At 50.9% G+C, this 5,205-nt stretch overlaps 1 long non-coding RNA gene across 1 annotated transcript; it reads right to left on the bottom strand.

Annotated features, from left to right (window-relative positions):
• Window positions 1-305: 305 nt before the first annotated feature.
• LOC129652504 (uncharacterized) lies at window positions 306-4,863 on the bottom strand. The gene is made up of 3 exons (XR_008714568.1): window positions 4,491-4,863; window positions 1,107-1,184; window positions 306-443 (listed from the first exon to the last, which is right to left on the bottom strand). It is a non-coding gene; the product is annotated as an uncharacterized LOC129652504 (long non-coding RNA).
• Window positions 4,864-5,205: the final 342 nt, after the last annotated feature.

A 5,205-nucleotide genomic window follows, 5' to 3' on the forward strand; every position in this document is an offset into this window, starting at 1 on the left:
ACTGATATTCATACAAAAGTCTGCACACAAATGGATACAGCAGTTTTATTCATAATAGCCCCTTGCCATGGGTGAGCATTTAAAGTGTGGGCGGGTGGCCACACACCCTCTGAGAACTTAACAGACAGTTTGGTTTTCTTTTCCAGCTCTGGGCACTGAACATCACAGGGGCCCTGTGGCACTTGCCTCTTGTGGGAGATGTTGCATTCCCTTGCAGGGAAGTACCTGTGTGGGTTGGAAAGCCTTTGAGGGCCTGGAAATATGAGGAATGGGACCTCGGGCGGGACCCCCCAGGAGGGAACAGCTCTGGGAACCACCAGGGACTACTTTGTTCCCCTGGTCTGGGGCTTTCGATGCCATCCTGCTTCCCTGGGGCATGTGTCCTAGTCTGGAGGGACTGGCTTCTGACTTCCTGTCCTCTCCGGATGTATTACTGCTGGTCCCTGGGTCAGGAGAATGGTTTGCAGGTTAGCAAAGGCCTTCAAGTAGAGAAGCTGAGCAACGTTGGGTGCATGTCCAGCTGCGTGTCCACCAGGCCCATGGCGGTGCCAGAGCCTGGCCTCCCTCCTCGAGCTCCCCTGTAGGACCCAATGGCTGCCCTGACCGCCTTCCAAGCACCAGCGGGTTCATAGCCTCCGCTCCTCCCCAGCCACCTGTTGTGCCTGAGCCCCACCCCCCACCCCCCACAACTCAGAGCCTCCGAATCCCACCCTCTCTCTGCCATCCCTCCCCTGTCCCCTGAAGATGCTGCCCTGCCCGCTGCCCGCTCCATTCACTGCCACTCACCCTCCCACCGTGGTCCGACTTGGGCTTTTCATCCCAGTAGCTGTGTAAGCTACTCTGAGAATCTTTGTCTCTGGGAGGGAGACAGGCACCTCCCTCAGGGGAGTTTCAGGGTTTAAATGAGATCATTTGGGTTAAGTCCTCACTTGGTGCTCAGTCAGCACAAGGTGAGTGCTGAGGACACAGAGCCATGACTGCTATGTGCTGGTGGGGCCCCCTCATCACCAAAGGCATCTGTGTCCAAATCCACTTGTGCTCAGAGGGCTCGCCCCTCCACCTGGCTCCACCTGAGAGTGGATGCCAGTGCCCCAGGATGCCCTCACCTCGTCCCCACTACCTCTGTCACCATGCCCGCCGGACAGCCAGGCTCCATGCGCCCCCTGCACTGTGACTGAAGGGGTCTAGGGAGAAAACAAAGCATTGTCTGCTTAGAAACCAACACAACAGTAACAGCACTGAGCTCGCCAGTGAAGGGTGAGCCGTTAGCATTTATTTAGCAGTTAGTGTAACAGCAGGACCCTACAGGGCCTCCCCAGAACGCACCCCTGCCCCATACCCTCCGCCTGCCTTTCCTCCGTAGAAAACTTTAGTCAAAGGATAAATGCAATGAGGTGAAAAAATGCAGAAAGTCAACCAAAACAAAATCACAGTTTAGCCATTAAACAAAGTCAAGGACTTGAGCTCCTCCTCAGGTGCTACAGATAATATTCTGAGCCATGTCCTTTGAGCTGTTTTGCAGAGACTGAAACCCCCACCAAGTGGAAGAAGTTAACTGTATACGGCTCACAAGCACCTGGATGGGTTGGAACCAGGTTGAGGATATTGGTTCCTGATTACTTCAACAGTCAGAAGAATGTCTGCAACCTGGTTCCACACACCTCTTGACCCCCTTCCATCACCTGGTCTTTAAAATGTCCCTAAAAGCCTTTGGGGAATATTTGGTGGAGAGCAGTGAAAAAAGTGAAAAAGTTGGCTTATAACCCAACATTCAGAAAACTAAGATCATGGCATCCGGTCCCATCATTTCATGGCAAATAGATGGGGAAACAATGGAAACAGTGACAGAATTTATTTTCAGTTCAGTTCTGTTCATCTCTCAGTCGTGTCTGACTGTTTGCGACCCCGTTAATTGCAGCATGCCAGGCCTCTCTGTCCATCACCAACTCCCGTCCGTCAAGTCAATGATGCCATCCAGCCATCTCATCCTCTGTCATCCCCTTTTCCTCCTGCCCCCAATGCTTCCCAGCATTAGGGTCTTTTCCAATGAGTCAACTCTTCACATGAGGTGGCCAAAGTATTGGAGTTTCAGCTTCAGCATCAGTCCTTCCAATGAATATTCAGGACTCATTTCCTTTAGGATGGACTGGTTGGATCTCCTTGCAGTCCAAGGGACTCTCAAGAGTCTTCTCCAACACCACAGTTCAAAAGCATCAATTCTTTGGTGCTCAGCTTTCTTCACAGTCCAACTCTCACATCCATACATGACCACTGGAAAAACCATAGCCTTGACTAGACTGACCTTTGTTGTCAAAGTAATGTCTCTGCTTTTGAATATGCTATCTAGGTTGGTCATAACTTTCCTTCCAAGGAGTAAGCATCTTTTAACTTCATGGCTGCAATCACCACCTGCTGTGATTTTGGAGCCCAAAAAAATAAAGTCTGACACTGTTTCCACTGTTTCCTCATCTATTTCCCATGAAGTGATGGGACCAGATGCTATGATCTTAGTTTTCTGAAAGTTGAGCTTTAAGCCATCTTTTTCACTCTTCTCTTTCACTTTCATCAAGAGTGATGAAAGTTCCTCTTCACTTTCTGCCATAAGGGTGGTGTCATCTGCATATCTGAGGTTATTGATATTTCTCCTGGCAATCTTGATTCCCGCTTGTGCTTCCTCCAGCCCAGCGTTTCTCATGATGTACTCTACATATAACTTTATTTTGGGGGGTTCCAAAATCACTGCAGATGGTGACTGCAGCCATGAAATTAAAAGACGCTTGTTCCCTGGAAGAAAAGTTATGACCAATCTAGACAGCATATTAAAAAGCAGAGAGATTACTTTGCCAGCACAGGGGCATCTAGTCAAAGCTATGGCTTTTCCAGTAGTCATGTATGAATGTAAGAGTTGGACTATAAAGAAAGCTGGGCGCCAAAGAATTGATGCTTTTGGATTGTGGTGTTGGAGAAGACTTGCGAGTCCCTTGGACAGCAAGGAGATCCAACCAGTCCATCCTAAAGGAAATCAGTCCAGAATATTCATTGGAAGGACTGATGCTAAAGCTGAAACTCCAATACTTTGGCCACCTGATGTGAAGAACTGACTCATTTAAAAAGACCCTGATGCTGGGAAAGATTGAAGGCAGGAGGAGAAGGGGACGATAGAGGACGAGAAGGTTGGATGCCATCGCCAACTCCACAGACATGAGTTTGAGTAACCTCTGGGAGTTGGCAATGGACAGGGAAGCCTGGCGTGCTGCAGTCCATGGGGTCACAAAGAGCCAGAAATGACTGAGCGACTGAACTAAAAGCCTTTGGGGAACATTTGGCAGAAAACAACTAAATTCTGTAAAGAAATTATCCTTCAATTAAAAAAAAATCAGAAAAAAAAAAAAAAGCCTTTGGGGCCTCTGAGTCCTTTAAGCACAAGCTGCCTGAACTTCTGGCCAGGTCCTATAATAAATGCTGAACTTTTCTTTCCAACACCCTGGCATCAATAGGTTGGCTTTTTTTTTTTAATTGGAGAATAATTGCTTTACAGTGTTGTGTTGGTTTCTGCAATACAGCAACATGAATCAACCACAAGTATACCTATGTCCCATCCCTCTTGAACCCCTCCCCCACCCCTCTAGGTTGTCACAGAGTACCGAGTTGAGCTCCCAGTGTGGCCTGATTGATTCCCCCACTCCTACCCCAGCAGACCCTAGTTTGGTTTGGTAACAGCTGGTGCAGGTACTAAATTAATCTTCACAAATGCCAGGGAAGGAGAGTTTAGAACCCCCATTTGATCTAAGCAACCGAGGTTTTACAAGGTTAACCAACTGGCCCACGATACTTAGACGCTCAGTGGTGGACTGAGACACTGGTCCCAAGTGTGACTGCAGAGCTCAGCTTTTGGAAAAGACCACCGCAAGGACAGGTAAGCTCTTCAGAAGCCGAGGGGAACCACTGAAGATTCAAAGACCTGGTAGGTTGCCAGCCTTGTCAAAGTGGTCCTGGAAGGGGCGTGTGGCCAGAAGGGCTGGCACCAGAAGGGGCAGGAGGCGCCCCCAGTGCCAAGGCCTGCCCCAGAGAGGACGCGGGTGGGAGTGCAGCTGTGGGAGAGTGGTCACCAGCAGCTGCAGGGGCTGGGGGCACCACTGCCCTTCATTGACAATGGGCACCCAGGGACAGGGGGGATTATAAAAAATGTAGGTCCCCATGTCCTTCTCTAGAGCAGTTTCATGTCAGATTGTGCCAGGGGTGAGTCCTGTGTGCCTCCAGATGCTGGAGCAGGAGACTCAAGCCTTGTGAGGAAGCAGAGGAGGCCAAGGGTTGCTGGATACCTCCACCTCCTACACCTCCCCTGAGGCCATGCGTCCATGGTGGGGGGAGTGGGTGGAGGTGGGGACTTGAGGGCCTGAGCTTAGTGGGGGTTGCATAGGTAAGGGAGGGAGGCCAGGGAACAGAGAGTGCGGCAGAGGATAAAGCCGAGAGTCTCCAGGAAGGCCTACCATCCAGCTTAGTGAGACGCTGCTTTGGGGTGCTGGGGAGGCCTCACTGCAGGGCTGGCCAGTGGTCAGGTGAGGCTCATCACCCTTCAGGGCTGTGTCTCTGCCTCTTTCTCACGCGTTCCAGGCCCCTAGGCTCAGGCGGACACTGTCCTGGTTCAGACTGGGGACCGCTCCTTCCTTGGTTGCTTTACTTCTGAGGCCGGCTCTTCCTGAAGGCCCCTTTGCCTGCAGCACTGGATTACTGCCTCTGGTTGAACATTCTGCATGTGTTCTAGTTTTCTGTTGATTTGCTGTCTCCCCGGGGGTCAGCAGGGGGCTCTGCATCCCATGAGACTCCATCTCTTAGTCCTAGATCTCTGAGTCCTGAGCTGTGCTAAATCCACTTAAACATCCTGTGAGGCCTTTCTAAGTCAGCAAAACTGCCTTTAAGGTATTTGTTTTGGATTCCAGGTACAGCTGTTTCTTTCTACTGATGAGATTCACCTCAGAATGCTCTGAGTCCTGTGTGGGGAGTGATGCTGGTTCAAGTGTGGGCATTGGGATTTGCCCTGAGGGGTAGCCTGGCAGGGACTTGGGCCTGTGTGGCCCCGACTCCCCTTGCCCACTGGCCCCCATGTGGGTGGCACCCTCTCCCGGAACCAGGAAGCCTGTCAAGTCCAGGGGCCGTACCTCTTGGACATAAACACAGATGTAGATGTGAACCAGCTGGGTGCAT

This window comes from Bubalus kerabau, chromosome 5 (assembly GCF_029407905.1).
Source record: "Bubalus kerabau isolate K-KA32 ecotype Philippines breed swamp buffalo chromosome 5, PCC_UOA_SB_1v2, whole genome shotgun sequence".
NCBI lineage: Eukaryota > Metazoa > Chordata > Mammalia > Artiodactyla > Bovidae > Bubalus > Bubalus kerabau.